Source organism: Rhinolophus ferrumequinum, chromosome 2 (genome assembly GCF_004115265.2).
Source record: "Rhinolophus ferrumequinum isolate MPI-CBG mRhiFer1 chromosome 2, mRhiFer1_v1.p, whole genome shotgun sequence".
Lineage (NCBI taxonomy): Eukaryota > Metazoa > Chordata > Mammalia > Chiroptera > Rhinolophidae > Rhinolophus > Rhinolophus ferrumequinum.
Genome location: NC_046285.1, coordinates 559,003 through 575,162, shown reverse-complemented (window position 1 = coordinate 575,162; position 16,160 = coordinate 559,003). Strand labels below are relative to the sequence as shown.

General features: G+C 45.9%; 1 protein-coding gene and 1 pseudogene across 1 annotated transcript in view; both read left to right on the top strand.

The window, feature by feature from the left end:
* IQSEC1 (IQ motif and Sec7 domain ArfGEF 1) overlaps positions 1 to 16,160 on the top strand; it is a 467,442-nt gene that overhangs the window by 138,215 nt on the left and 313,067 nt on the right. The window lies entirely within an intron of this gene.
* Positions 9,628 to 11,366, top strand: LOC117013795 (dual specificity tyrosine-phosphorylation-regulated kinase 1A-like; annotated as a pseudogene).

Below are 16,160 nucleotides of genomic sequence, written 5' to 3'. Positions count from 1 at the left end.
TGGGCCCTGGTTCTCCAGGCCCAAGAGTAGCCCTGCTCAGTGCTTGGGGCTGGCTGTCCTCAGCCCCTTCGAGGCTATCCACCAGGTAGTGCAGCTGCAGGAACCTTCCAGAGAAGCTGTAGTTATTCCGCCTGTGCTGCTTGGGAGAGGAGAACAGAGCAATAAACCCTCTCCCATTAGTACTAACAAGACTTGCTAATCACCTCTTTTAAGTCCTGCTGAATGTGTCAAGCTTGGCTAAAGACACGTACAAGCCAGAAGCAAGCCCATTGCCCGTTATTCCTTCTGAAGAGCCTCCCAGTGGGCCTGGCCCACCTTGGAGCAGGTGGGAAAAGTGGGCTAGATGGCTGACATTCAGGCCACGGTCACACCAGTGTCCGAAGGACGCCCACTACTGGTGTGTCAGAAATGGACGTGACGTTTAGCTCTAATGCCGTCTGCTATCCTGTGACCTTCAACAACTGCCTTTCCTCTTTAAGAGTCCCTCTAGCTATAGTAAGGTTCTGGCCGTTATCTTTGGATGGACCTGCCCACAGAATGGGCCATCTTCCATAGGTAATGATCTCCCTGTTTGTGGAATCAATCAAGCTATAATTTCAGTTATTATCATACTTTGTACATTCATAATCATATATTTGCTAAAGTGCTCCTGCATGCCAGGTACACTGCGACGTATTGGGTGTGCAGTGAGAAGCACAAGGGGCTCTTGTCCTCTGGAGCTGACTTTAAGGCAGAAGGCACAGAACAAACAAATGCACAAAGAAACAAGACAGCTTCAGAGAGCATTAGGTACAGAGTGGTAGTGTGACAGAGTGTGACAGGGAGGGCAAGAGTCAGGAAAGCTTCTCTGAGTTGAGACCTGAAACATAAGAGGGTGCCGACCCTTTCAACAGCCAAAGAGAGGAAATTCTAGAAGATAAATCCTCCTGCAAGGTCGAAGGCTGAGGGAGGAAGTGCTGGCTCAGGTGAGGGTGGGGGTGCATCCTAGGGATAAATTGAGGGGAGTCAGTGAAGGGTGGGTGTGGGAGGAGAGAAGAGAGGACCCAGATGGTACTTAGTGCTTGCTAAGAAGAGGGTGGTGGCATAGGTTACTGAGGTGTGGAGGGGACGGGGAACCTGAGGGGACAGGAGGCACTGCGACTTTGAGATGCTCATGAGATGCCCAGGTAGAGCCTTTGTGTGGTAATTGGTGTCAGAGCATGGAGGTTAGGGAGAGCCCGGGCTGGAGAGAAAAGGGCCCAATGCTGTGGAGAGGGTGTTCAAAGCCCTCAGTGTGGGTGAGGTCACTAAGGGGAAGGGTGAAGAGAGGGCCAAAACGGAGCTTGGCTCCCCAACATCCAGAGACCTGGCAGGGAGGAGGAAATGAGGGCAGTGTGCTCATTTTCTCCGAGGTCTCTGCCGTGTGAGCCTTGGGTTCAGCCGTGTGTCGTGCGGGGTGCCCGGCAGGGTCTGTGGGGTCTCTGCTCCTGCTCCCCACATAAGAACGCAGGATATGGTGAGGCCATAAAGGAACACCCATGGAGCCATAGGTAGGGGAGTCATACCACTATACTCTCGCTGGCGGCTGGGTTGGAGACACAGGAACCAGGAGCAACACAATTCTCAACCCTCACTGAGCCGCTTACAGGCTCAGCCACCATCTTCTTGCTAGCCCCCCTTTTTTCTGCTAGCCTAGCCACGGCAGTTATATTCATGGCTAATGGCTCACTGGTTACAGCTGACGGCCAACTAGCCACAGCTGCTGGCCATTTGATCGCAGTCGATGGCCATTTACTACCTGAGCCAGCACCTTTCTATGTGAGGCTGAGAGCCTGGAAACTGATTTTGGGGCTCTGTCCCCACACTGTGTTATATGCTATCTGCTCAGCCCTGTGGGCCATAAGTGGAGCCCTAACAGTCCGAGTTCTTCCTTCTCCCGCAGCTGCGGTAGTTCCCAGATGCAGCGAGCTCAGAGCACTGAGCTAGGTCTGCGTCCTGCGCCCGTGCGACTCCATCTCCACACTTCTCCCTTCCCTCGTCCCCCCGCTCATGCGATTCGCCCACCTTTAGGTGAATTCAGTAGTGGGCCTCTTTGTCTTGCCTGTCTGCTGTGCAGGGAGTCCTTTGTGGAGTTATAGTTGTTCCATTTGTTGTAAATTCCAGGGAACATTTACAGAGGCTCACTTCATGCCACCATTTTGTTGATGTTCTAAATCAGAGTAAGTGTTTTTCCATTTTTGATTCCATTGATTTCTGTTCTTTGTTATTTTCTTCCTTCTGCTTGCTCTAGGTTTAATTTGCTTTTGTTTTTTCTAATTTCTTAGTGTGGAGTCTTGATTTGAAACTTTTTCCTATTTTCTAATACCATATAAGCATTTAAAGGTATAAATTTCCCTCTTGACAAAGCTTTAGCTGCCAAGTTTTAATATGTTGTGCTTCCATATTCATTAATTCAGAATGTTTTGGGATTTCCCTTGGGTGATCTGGAAGTGATTGCTTAACTTCTAGTTCTTTTAAATTTGTTAAGATTTCTTTTATGTCCTAGAATGTGGTCTTGGTTGGTGTGTACTCCATGTGCACATACACCTACCTATCCATCCCTCTACTCATCTCTCTACTCATTATTTATTCACCCACTTATATTTATGTTCATCCAACCATCTGTCCATTGATTTACCTGTCCATTCATTTGTCTGTCATCAATCACAGACAATCCTCTGTCCATTGATTCACCCACTTATCCATGTTTTCATTTATCAATTTACTCATCCGTCCACCCATTAAAACAGTGTCTGGGACATAATAAATATTTTTACTATTATTATTATTATTTTCCCTGTACCACATAGTGATCCTGGGTCACTTGTTTGCTAGGAAGGGTCACATACTCACCCCTTGGTGGGAGAAGTGGGCTCAGCCTTGCATGAAGTTCACGGTACTGTGGAGGGATGGTTCCCCAAAAGAAAATGGTCAGAATACAGTTACCAGAAGACAGGGAATGAATGCTGGTCAGCAAAGCCAAGGCAAGCCCATGACAAGGCATGGAAGGAAGGAAAACTAGAGTTCAATTTGAAGTCTTACAAAAGGTCCAACGGATAGATCTGCAGACCAAGAGTGGTCGATGGCAATGGCAATTGCTGAAAATGACAATGTCAGGATCAGGAACCCTATAGAATTAGAAGATAAATACATTCCTCTAGCATATAAATGTTTACTGTGGACCTGCTATGTGCTAGCTATAACACTAGGTCTTGGGGTATAGCAATGAACAAGACAGGATCAGTCACTGTTGTCATGGAGGCCACGTTCTGGTGGGAGAAATAAGTAGTAAATGTGTTGCAAGTGAAATATTTTCATAATTCAAAAATATATGTTCCTAGTATGTTCCTGTTAAAATTCTGTTCAAAAGCAGTAAAACAGATCCATTCATTAGATATTTACTGTGTGCTTTTTCTGTGCTAGGTGCTGCGTACATGGGCTTCACCCTCTTCAATGGCCCTGCTATTCCCTCTGCATCCATCTGTCTATAAGTCTGTCTACCTGGCTAGACTGTAAACTCCTTAAGGAGCTTGATGCATCTCTGCTTAGTATAGTGCCTAACCCATAACAGATGTCCAGTTGTGTTTGTGCGATGGATGCATGGAGGGAGGGATGGGTATATATTCTGGTGTTGTTGGGTGGAGTGTTCTATAAATATCAATAGGTCAAGTTGGTTGATAGTGTTGTTCAGGTTTTTCTATATTGTTGCTGATTTTCTCTCTCCTTACTCTATCAATTACTGAGAAAGGATTGTTGAAGTCTAACTATTGATTGTGGATTTATCCTTTTATCCTTTCAATTCTATGAGTTTTTGCTTCATATAAGGTCTGACAATTAAGTTCGCAAACTCATTGCAGTGATGTTGTTACCCTTTTTTTGACATCAGGGGATTATTCTTTATGAATTTCTACTAACTGGACAAACAGTTAACCAAGTTTACTACTTGGAAGTGCTGAAAAGGCTGCATGAAAAAGTTAGACAACCTGAACTTTTCGCCAACAATTCATGGCTCCTACATCACGACAGTGTGCTAGCTCACACGGCACTGTCTATGAGGGAGTTTTTAACCAATAAACAAATAACTGTATTGGAACAGCCTCCCTACTCACCTGGTCTGGCCCCCAATGTCATCTTTGTTTATTTGAAGATAAAGGAAATATTGAAAGGAAGACATTTTGATGACATTCAGGACATCCAGGGTAATACGATGACCGCTCTGATGGCCAATCCAGAAAAAGAGTTCCAAAACTGCTTTGAAGGGTAGGTAGGCACTGGTGTCAGTGCATAGCTTCCCAAAGGGAGTACTTTGAAGGTGACCATAGTGATATTCAGCAATGAGGTATGTGGCAATTTTTCTAGGATGTGTTCGCGAATTTAATTATTAGACCTTCATATATTATGAAGACCTTTTAAGTGAACACGCATTTAGGAATGTTATATCTTCTTGGAGAATTGACCCCTTTATTACTATGTAATGTGTATGTGTGCTATTTTTACTGGGTATAGATTTCTGGGTTTACATTTTTCTTTAACACTCTAAGCATGTCACTCCATTGTCTTCTGGACTGCATAATTTTTATGAGAAATCTGTTGTATTTCTTATTTTTGTTTCTCTATAGTTAATGTGTCTTTTTATTCTGGCTGCCTTGAATATGTTTTCTTTGTCTTTTTCTTTCAGCTGTTTGAATATGATGTGCCAGGGTATTTTTGTTTTTGTTTTATGTGTAACCGGCTTGTTCTCTAATCTTCCTGACTCTGTGGTTCGGTGAACATCATTAATTTTAGAAAACTCTCAGCCATTACTTTTCCAAGTATTTTGGGTAATCAAAGTTCACATTCTCTGTCATTTTTTGAAGGGTGCCTGCTTTTTCTTAGATTTTGAGTTTATTGGTTTCCTGTAACCTGAGCTCTCTGATGAGTTGAAAAAAAGTTGTGAATTAGCATCTCATCTGGCTTGTCACTCTTGTTCTTTAAGGATGAGAATAGTGCTCTTTCCAGCTTTTACCGTATAAGCAGAAGCCAGAAGTCCTGGTTTGTCTTTCTTTTTAAACTGTATTTTTAAAAAAGTTATTTTGCTGCGTGTTATCTTCTAGAACTTTCTCTCTTCATTCCTGATTAGATAACTGAGCTATATTCATGTTATTATACATATCTATCGTCAGTTAACTTTCACGGCTGCAGAGTACTCTGCCGTGGTTTGTTTATCCATTTTCCTACCGACAGGCATTGAGTTGTTTCTATTGCGAGGCCATTTTGAATGACGCTGCTATGAACACTCTTGTGTACGTCTGCCTGTGCCCTTACGCATGAGTTTATATTGAGCATGTTCCTAGGAGTGGAATTAGTCAAAAGAGATGAGAGTTTTCAACTTTACATGATTTTACCACTTAAACCTACCCACCAGTGGTGATAAGAGTTCTTGACTCTCCACGCCCTGAAGCCTGAATTCTTGCATCTGTAAGTGGGGAAAAGGGGGAGGCTGTGCAAATAATAAGACCCACTCTCGAGGATTTGGGGAAGTCTAGATGAACATGTGTAGTGCACCCGAAACCCTCCCATAATCAGTCACTCAACGTGCACTGCTGTTTTCTCTTGTTATAATTATGGTCATTCCTTTTATTGAAATCTGATATGAGTTGTGAAAGCAGTGTAGGCTAGTGGGTTAGGTCACAGACTTTGCCATTAAACTTGGGAGTCAAGTAAGTGCTGGCTCTGCCACTTGCCTGCTGTGTGATGTTGCGGAAGTCACTTAACCTCTCTGAGCTGCATTTTCCTTATCCAAAAACTTGGGAGAATTGTAAGAAAGCCTTCTGATATGTGCTTGTATGTGTTGGCATAAAGACAGACTGTATACATGAGACTGCATGCCTTGGTTGCACCAAGTGAGTGGAAATGGAACAGGGATGGACAGAGAGAGGACAGCAGGTGTGGGTCGACTGTGAACTTGCTCTTTACACAACTCTATACTATTTAATTTGCTCCAATGAGCATGCATTCCTTTTGCAATTAAAACAAAGAGGCCCCCAGAAAGTAGAAAAGTTAAATAAAATAAAGGTACTATCTTCCTTCCAGGATGTAGTGAGGATTAAATGAGTTAATACATGTAAAGTGATTACGATAGGGCCTGGTACATGGTAACTGCTGCGTAAATGTTTAGTTGTTATTATAATGACAACAATGATAATTATATTATGATCAGATCACTATTGTGTGGGAGGAACAAACTTTCCTCTACCCTCAAGGTTCTTGTGCCTGGTCTAATATATAGTCAAATAGACATGAGACAGATTATCAAGAGGAAACAACCAAACTTATTAATACACACACATGTACAGGAACCCCACATGACGAGAGGCTCAGAGACAGAAAGGGAACGTGGGTCCATAGGACAGCCTGAGCTGAGGACGAGGTACGCTGCCCTGGGGGCTTCAAAGGGTCATTGCAGGATGGAAAGAGCAGATGCTTAGTAAACAGAAGTTTGCCCTGCCCTATAGGAAGGAGGGTCAAAAAGAGGTTATTGTTGATAATCTCTTATTATGGGCAAAGCCCCTAATTCAAGTTCTTCTGGGTAGTCAAGGGAGGGGCAGAAGTTTCTCTTGAGCCTATGGCTAAAGCTGCCTTTAGCACAAAACAATGCATTCCACAGAGGAACGTCTTGGGGTCACTTGTCCTGAACCTCCATACCATCACCATTAGTTTTCAAGGAGCTCTGCAATGTAACTCCAAGAGAAATGGGAGTCCCCTTTAATACTGGGGTTTGGGGCATGCCTGGAAGTCCAGGGATGCTGACAGTCACCTATTCCAAGGAGGAAGGTGAGAAGTCCTGAGGTGATTCTGGGCAGAGCACCAGCTCCCCACGCAGGCTTCTCTAGTGCTGCCAGCGTTGGGGGCTCCTCTGTACTGGGGTGGGGAGGGCAGGTGTGTCCCTTTAATCTTGTGATTGGGGTGCTCTTAAAAGTCTAAGAAGGCCTGAAGGGTAGGGAGGGGTGTCTGGGTTGAAACTGAGTCAAAGCCAAGCAGTAGAGCCTGCAACTGTGACTTGCAGCCCTGAGAGGTTGGAAAGCAGGGGACAGGGATCCCAGCTCAGGAGATGGGAGATGTTCTTATGGGCCATCAAATGGGACTTCTTCCGTTCTGCAGGCTGGGCCCCCCCCTTCCCCCCCCCCAACACTGGCCCAGGGAGAAGCAGGAGGATTTGGTTTTATTTTTAAGATGTGGAAGACCTTAAAAGAGGCCCGTAAGCGTTTTGCAGAATGGGTGTCTGTGGATGCCGTTTGCATAACAAGTGTCTTGAGTCATCAGTGAGGGGGAAGAATTGCAAAGGAGGAGGAGCAGAGAGCCTCTGGAAGTAGAGGCTATTGATGACACCTTGGGTTTGGGGCTCCTGAGAGGCCAGGGAGAAGCCCTGGGAAACAGCCTCAGGTGTGCTGTGGGGTTGGGGCTGATTCATGTCTTGCGGGGCCTAACGCATGGAACTTTCATAGTTTTGGGTGGCGCTTTTTAAGAAAAAGAACCCAGAATTATGTGTAGGATCTAAGAAGGGCCCGTACAAGTGAGGGCTCTGTGGTTTCAGCTTCCTTAGCTTCCCAGGAAACATGCCTCTGGTAGTAAGTCAAACACAGGAGTTTGGGAAAAATTCCCTTCATCAGCACGTCTGCTCTGCCCCACAGGCTGTGTGACCCCCTGACTGGCCTCCTCACCTCCGTGTACTCGCAGAAGAAACATGACAACACTGAGGATTGCCCCTTAGGGAGAGACAGTGGCACAAGTCCTGTTAAGACTCCAGAGAGGCTGCTGCCTTCTGGAAATGCTGTTTGGACTCACACTCATTAAGCTACTTCATAGCTGCCTAATGCACCTCTTATTTTCATTCTTGTTTCAAAGCTAATGCGTGTCATACAAAGATGCCAGTAATGTGGTCAAACCTCCTGTCCACTCAGAGTAGCCCGCTTCTCTGTTGGATGCAAGTCCCCCACCACTCCCTTCATGATTTGCACTATTCTGGCGTGAAATGTCTGTGCCTACATGCATGTGTCTGTGCAGCACACTCTCGGGGGTTCTCTTTCTGGAGGCCTCTTCCCTCTGTAGTTTGTGCTAAGCACATGGACACGTACAAGCATCAGTGCCCAAGTTCGTGCTTTGCTTTGCTGGGTCTGGTCCTAGCTCCACTGTGCCTCGTCCCCATCCAAATCACGCCGCCATCAGGTCCAGTTCGACCCAGGGGTTCAAAGTGTGTCCTCAGCAGTCGCTTTAGCTCTGCCTTCCAGGTTGGCCTTACTCTCAGTCAGTCTGCTGCTTGTAGTGGAGCTGGCAGCCCCCAGAGGGGAGGAAAAGCTCCTCGCTGGCAATAGTTCTGTCGCAAGCCCTGGCATGGATTTGCTGGGCTTGGGTCACACGTCCATCCTTGAATCGGCTACAGAAACAAAGGGGGTGAAATCTGCAGATTGGCCACATCTAGGTGATGTGCTCACCCTTTGATTCTGGTATTACAGACAGTGAACGTCCCCCCAACCAGGGGTACTAGGAAAAGCTGGAGGAGTCTTCAAAGGAAAAAGGAGGCACTGTTGGCATAAAAGGAGGAGGTAGAAGGCAGGCCGGCAAAATAGCCACAGCTACCCCCTACCTCACCCAGGGCAGTGGAGCGTCCTGGGATCGGAAGTTTTCCCATAACTCATGGAAAACCCAACTCAAGACTCTTGAGGACTAGACATGGTACCAAGGGTTGTGGAGCCTGGAACTGAGGGCCAAATGGAGACAGGGCCCAAGGCAAGCAGAGTAGACATGAGCACAGGGTTTCTTGCTGGGGCTGCTAGCCTGGGGGGCTGGGGGCCAGGTGCTCAGAAGCGGTGTCAGTGGACAGGAAAGAACGGGCAGGAAGGCGTAAAGATAAGAGCCTGTGGAGGAATTCTCCTGGGAGCTGGGTAAAGAGGCAGCATCTCAAGCCCTACTGCAGTCTTCCTGCGTGAGAATCTGGTGACTCGTGCACGGCTGGCCTGAAAGACTCATCCCTGGTCTCAGCTCTCACGTTCAGGTCTATGGTAGGTTTTCAGTGCAGACTCTCTGGAAGGCAGTGTGGCCGTGTGTATGAAGGAGCCTTAAAATTATTTATGCTCCAAAGAGCACAGTGTTTCTACTTTGGAGACTATTAACAAAATCACCAGAGGCAGGGACAAAGACTGTTATGCAGAAAGATATTTCTTGCAGTACTATTTATAGTTGGAAACTACTACATATGCACTGGTACGAAGGGCAAAGCCAAGTATGGCACGTTATACATCAACTGTTATGTTGCCATTTAAAATGTTGCTTTAAAAGAATTTTGCGGGGAGCCGTCGCGACTGGGAGCCCTGCCTCGCCGCGGCCGCCGGGAGTCGGGGTCCGGGGACAGCGGTATTTGCCGGGGAGGGGGCTGTCGCCTCCCCGGCCCCGGGTGCCGCTGGAACCGCGAGCCGGAGAGAGACCGAGAAGGTTGCGGCTGGGCCACGGAGCCGGGAGCGCCCGGGGCGGGGCGGGAGCGCAGTGGCGGAGCCGGAGGCTGAGAGCATGGGAAGGAGAGGCGTGAGCGCCCGGCCACCGTCCTGTGCTATAGTTTTGCGGCTGGACTCTTCCCTCCTCTCCCCCACCCCATCAGGATGATATGAGACTTGAAAGAAGACGATGCATGCAGGAGGAGAGACTTCAGCATGCAAACCTTCATCTGTTCGGCTAGCACCGTTATTTTCATTCCACGCTGCTGGCCTTCCAATGGCTGGACAGCTGCCCCATTCATGTCAGTACAGTGACCGTCGCCAGCCAAACATAAGTGACCAACAGGTTTCTGCCTTCCCTTATTCTGACCAGATTCAGCAGCCTCTAACCAACAGGTGATGCCTGATATTGTCATGTTACAGATGCCCCAAACCTTCCCTGATCCAGCAACTGCCTCCCTGAGAAAACGCTCTGTTGACTTGATCAAAACACATAAGCATATTAATGAAGTTTACTATGCAAAAAAGAAGCGAAGGCACCAACAGGGCCAAGGAGAGGATTCTAGTCATGAGGAGGAGCAGAAGGTTTCAACTTGACGGTGATGGCTATGACAATGAGAACTATGGTTATATTGTAAAAAACACACAAAAGTGATGGATCGTTACGAAATTGATTCCTTGATAGGCAAAGGTTCCTTTGGACAGGTTGTAAAGGCGTGTGAGCGTGTGGAGCAAGAGTGGGTTGCCATTAAAATCATAAAGAAAGAAGGCTTTTCGGAATCAAGCCCAGAGAGCAGTGCGACTTCTTGAGCTCATGAACAAACATGACACTGAAATGAAATAATACTACATAGTATATTTGAAATGCCACTTTATGTTTCAAAACCATCTCTTTAGTTTTTGAAATGCTGTCCTACAACCTCTATGACGTGTTGCGGAACACCAGTTTTCGAGGTGTTTCTTTGAACCTAACACAAAAGTTTGCACAGCTTTTCCTTGTGACTCTAGAACTTAGTATCATTCACTGTGACCTAAAACCTGAGAACATCCTTCTCTGTAACTCCAAACGCAGTGCAGTCAAGATCACGTTGACTTCGGCAGTTCTTGTCATTTGGGGCAGAGGACATACCAGTATATTGAGTCGCTTTTACCGGTCTCCAGAGGTGCTACTGGGAATGCGTATGACCTTGCGATTGACATATGGTCCCGTGGGTGTATTTTGGTTGAAATGCACACTGGAGAACCTCTGCTCAGTGGAGCCAATGAGGTAGATCAGGTAAGTAAATTAGTGGAAGCCCTGGGTATTCCACCTGCTCACACTCTTGACCAAGCACCAAAAGCAAGAAAGCTCTTTGAGAAGTTGCCAGATGGAACTTGGAACTTAAAGAAGACCAAAGATGGAAAATGGGAGTATAAACCTCCAGGAACCTGTAAACTTCATATTCTTGGAGTAGAAACAGAAGGGCCTGGTGGGGGTCATGCTGGGGAATTGGGTCATACGGTAGCTGACTACTTGAAGTTCAAAGACCTCATTTTAAGGATGCTTGATTGTGACCCTAAAACTTGAATTCAACCTTACTGTGCCCTGCAGCACAGTTTTTTCAAGAAAACAGCCAATGAAGGTACAAATACAAGTAATAGTGTGTCCGCGAGCCCCGCAATGGAGCAGTCACGGTCCTCGGGCACCATCTTGAGAACGTCGTCAAGCTCAGGTGGGTGGTCGGGCACGAGCAACAGTGGGTAAGGCAGATCAGACCCAACTCACCAGCACCGGCAGAGTGGTGGGCACTTCAGAGCTGCTGTCCAGGCCATGGACTGCGAGACGCAAAGTCCCCAGGTGCGCCAGCAATTTCCTGCTCCCCTTGGTTGGTCAGGCACTGAAGTTCCTACACAAGTTACTGTTGAAACTTATCCTGTTCAAGAAACAGCATTTTATGTAGCCCCTCAACAGAATGCATTGCATCATCACCATGGAAACAGTTCCCATCACCACCACCACCATGGACAACAAGCCTTGGGTAACCGGAGCAGGCCAAGGGTCTACAATTCTCCAACGAATAGCTCCTCTACCCAGGATTCTATGGAGGTGGGCCACAGTCACCACTCCATGACACCCTTGTCTTCCTCTACGACTTCTTCCTCTACGTCTTCTTCCTCTGCTGGGAATCAAGGCAATCAGGCCTACTAGAATCGCCCAGTGGCTGCTAACACCTTGGGCTTTGGACAGAATGGAGCTATGATGTGAATTTAACCGTTTACTCCAATCCCCGCCAAGAGGCTGGCATAGCCAGACAGCCCACATACCAGTTTTCTGCTAATACAGGTCCTGCACATTACATGACTGAAGGACATCTGACAATGAGGCAAGGGCCGATAGAGAAGAGTCCCCATGACAGGAGTTTGTGTGCAACACAGTCCTGTAGCTAGCTCATAAGTAAGTTGAAAGTTGAGTTTGTTTCTTGTGTGTTTTTATAGAAGTGGTTTTTCCCAAAAAAAACAAAGTGCAAAGCTGCTTGAATCAGAAGGAGGTTAACACACTGAACCATGACAGGAGGGCAAAGCTGACTTTTTTTTTTTTTTAACTTGAAAAGATTGCAAAGGGACAATGAAGTTTTTAAAAGAGCCTTGTCCAAACCCACTGTACGGACAATAGAGTTAGTCAGGCTCCCCTCCCCCGGCCAGCTGCTGGCTCTGAGTGGCCCTCCAGTCCGATAAGATAGAGTGTCATGCAAGCGCCATCCATCCTGAAGATGTTGTTTGTGTACACGCTTATGTCGGCACCTTGGCTGTGCACCTCTTTTGTCTCTGTACGGTATAAAGGGGTCCGGTCATGTTAGGGGACAGCGGAGGCGGAAACATGGTGGAAACCGTGGGCTGTATTGTACAGGGCTGCTGAGACAGGGGGCTGTGGGGCCCGTGCCCCAGGGCTGCTGCTGTGGGCTGCTGAGAAACAGGCTGCTATGAGTTACGAGGCTGCTGCTGGCTACAGGTTGTACCCTGAGAATGTCCAGCTGTGTGCAGCAGTGAGAAACCCCTGGCTGTGTCCCAGGAAGCCTGGGAATAAAGCATGTGTGCTCTGCCTTTGGCTCCATGCACCTTCCGGCCTCCCAGTCACAGACACCTTGCCCCCAGGACACCATCCGTTCGGACATTGACATGACACCCATCTTCATGGATAGCTCAGAGGTGTCCTCTTTTCATCTCCCTCAGTTTAACTTGCCACATCCCAGTCATAGTGGGGTTTTTGTCTTTCTAGTCCACAAAAGTTCATGCTCAGATGTTTGTCTTGTTCATTTGCCAACTAATTTTAAAATAAAAAGACACTGCACATGATTTGTATAAAGGGCCCCATGAGAGTGTCTTTATTTTTTTTCCTTTTTTTAGTTTTTGTTTTGTTTTGGGTGGGCGGGGGAATTTGGGTTTTTAAGTCCTCTAAACACACTTGGGCACAGAAATGCAGTACTGTAAGGAAGAGGGACCTCCAGCTTACACAAACGTCACCTTCAGCTGTATGCAAGGGACGGTTGTGTTGGACCTTGTAAGGCACAGTAAGCATGCTAAGTGGCAGGGATCAGAACTCTCCTGTCTGAACCTACTGAGGAGCAAAGCAGCAATTACACGGGGTCCTGTGGGTCTCCTATGGGAGAGGCCACAGTAAGATAAGATAGTAATGGAACGTGACTGGTCTCCCAACCAAGGTGCACTGAGAAGCAATCAACGGGTCAGTCGTGGCCAGTCCTGGGGAGGTCTGAGTGGTGGTCTTTGGGATAACCTTTGGCCTTGTGGATTTGGACTCGAAATTAGAAGAGCCTACCATTTCAGATGCAATCAGTTTTGGACATGCTTTTGCAGACAATCCTTAATGCTGGAAACAGAGAATGGGTAATTCAAGAGGCCTTTCATAAGGTATTGTAAGGTCACTTTGCGTGTGTCATAAAGTTGACTTCCTTATTGGTCGAAGGTCACAGAAGTAGTGGTTTGCTTTGATGGAAATAGCTATAGCTGTGTCCCTTCCTGCTTTTTACTTTTGCTTTTGCTTTTTCTCTGCACGTGATATCTCCACCATTTCTTTTGCACAAAAATGCAGGATTTTATGTGATTGCTTTTATGCCTCACAATTGTGCTGTGAATTTTACAAAAATTTATTTTCTTTTTTGATAACTTATTGTACCAAAGCTGTTTTTATAGCACATAAATGTCTGTAACCAATAATGTAGCAGTTCTGCAATTAGATACAAGGTGTAACTAGACCAATTTTAAATGTCAGTTGAAAATTATGGCTGTGCTATTGCTTAAACAAAACTGGAACTGTTGTTGAATCCACAGCAATCTGTGTACTGAACATAATAGCTTGACATCTAATTCAAGATCACAACATCTGTTACATTCTAAATGCATTCAGGCGTCTGAGGGTTAAGGGACACTGGTTCCAGAAGCTATGGAACCAGCAGTTGATTCTTGTATTCCCGATTAATCTTCTTGTAAACTTGAAAGCAAGACCTTGGTTGCACCAACAGGTCCACATATGAGCACGAGTAAAGCAAAACTCGCACGCATGACCTGAAGTGAACAGGCTGGTGTTTAACAGGTGCCTCGGTTTGAGATTATGCTGCCTTAATGTAACACAGTCTAGCAGTTGCTAAAGTTGTGTTCCCATTTTAAATTGATCAATTTTAGGGTGTCACACTTTTGAGCGGTTGAATTGGGATGAGTAATTGAATGAGGATGAATAACTTACCTGTCCAGGATGAAAAGAAGCCGAGAAAAGAAGCAGTAACCCACCTCTGCCGATAACCCTGTTCAGAGCAACTCAGCAGGACACCACATTACTTTTTATCGGTCAGTTCCATGTGGCTGGCGAGGTCCATTTTTTTTCTGCGCGAAAGCACGTTTTTATATGTATACAGTGACAAAACAAAAGCTTAAAAAACTATGTGAATGTGAATGGAAACTTGGAAGTATCTGTTTTTATAAACCACAAAATTTTTTTGTTGTTAATCAGGAAATCCATATTTATTTTGTAATTAAATGTCAAGCCTGTGGATGGTTTTTGAACTTGGTATTTCATAAAGGTTTACAGTGAATAAAAGGATATCATCTTGAGTATAGCAATATCAAAAGAAATTCAGTAGTTACTGCTGTTTAGGAGTATAAGGTAAAGATATTATATGGGTCAGGTCATTTTTTTTCTGTGCTGGTTGTCACATCTTAAAAAGCACCAAAAAATGAAAGCGGTTTTTAAACCGCTATTTACATAAAGGAAATCACAAAACCCAGTGCTTCCTCATACTGTGTCGTGTTACAGTCCAGTTTTGTGTGCTTTACTACATGATTTGGTTACAGGACTTCTGTGCATTGTAAACATAAACAGCATGGAAAAGGCTGAATACCTGTGTGCAGATTGTAAGATATGGTCTGGACTTACTGTGTATATTGTAACGTTAAGTGAAAAAGAACCCCCCTTTGTAGTATAGTCATGTGGATTTATGTATGATAAACAGTTGAGTTCTATATTGAATTAATTAAAATTAAGACAAAAAGAATTTTTCAGGGAATGGACAGGTAATGTAGTGACAAGACACAGTGCCTGCTGTCTTGGAGCTGATACACTAGTGGGGAAGACAAACAATCAGGAAATGAGCAAATGAAACAGACAGTTTCAGATTGTGACAAGTACAGAGAAGGAAGAATGGTGTAATGTGGTAAAGAATCATGGGTAGGTTGGGGAGGGCTGTTTAGGTGGTGGAGACAAGGAAAGCCTGTCTTAAGAGCTGGCATTTAAAATGAAATCCAAAAGATGAGAGGGAACCAGCAGAATGTACAGCCAGGGAAAGATCATCCAAGCAGAGAGGACTGGAATTACCAAAATACAGGAGTTGGGGAACTTGTCTGTGTGAGGGATGTGCTGTAAGATGTATGGCTAGACCAGGATAAGCCAGGGGAAAGTTGGAAGCTGGGGAAGTGAGCAGGGCCGATCCTTCAGGCTTTGTAAGAGTTTGAGTTTTGTTCTAAGAGCCAAGTGTATAAGAGTGGGGGGAGCGAAGGAGTATCAGTAAGGTTCTGATAGGAGATTCCAGCCCTCCTCCCCCCATAGAAACAGAGATTTGACAACCATCTACGGATGAAAATGCTTTTGTTAGAGTTCTGGAGTCCAGTGGGGAAGCTCCAGTTCCTCAATGGACTGACCACAGAATCCAAGATTACATTGAAAAGGTTCTCTTTGCTTGCATTACCCTTCCCCCAGGCCAATAAAACTCAGAGCTGAGAGAGATTCTCTTGCCCCACAACTTCTCCTGTAAGAGAAAAAGAGAGCAAGTGAGGGGCTGGATTCCCAGCCTTTTGGAGCTCTGTCCAAGAGGTCTACTTGTCTCAGCACACGCAGAACACTGAGTAAAATGGCATAGTTGGATCATCTGGGAGCAGTGAAGAACAAAGGAAAAGGAAAAGGCTCATAACAAAGGGAGCACACACTCCCCACGAACCACATCCCATGCAGAGGTTGTCCCACATGCTCCCACCAGTGGCATGTGGATCTCATCAGCCAATGAGGATGTCAGCAATCAGCTTGACTTTGCAGGATTAGGAGAAGGTGCACAACCCTGAGACTGCTCCCTCAGGATGGAGGGATAGAGGTGGAACTTATGTCCATTGTCTCTGCACCTCGTTATACTGCTA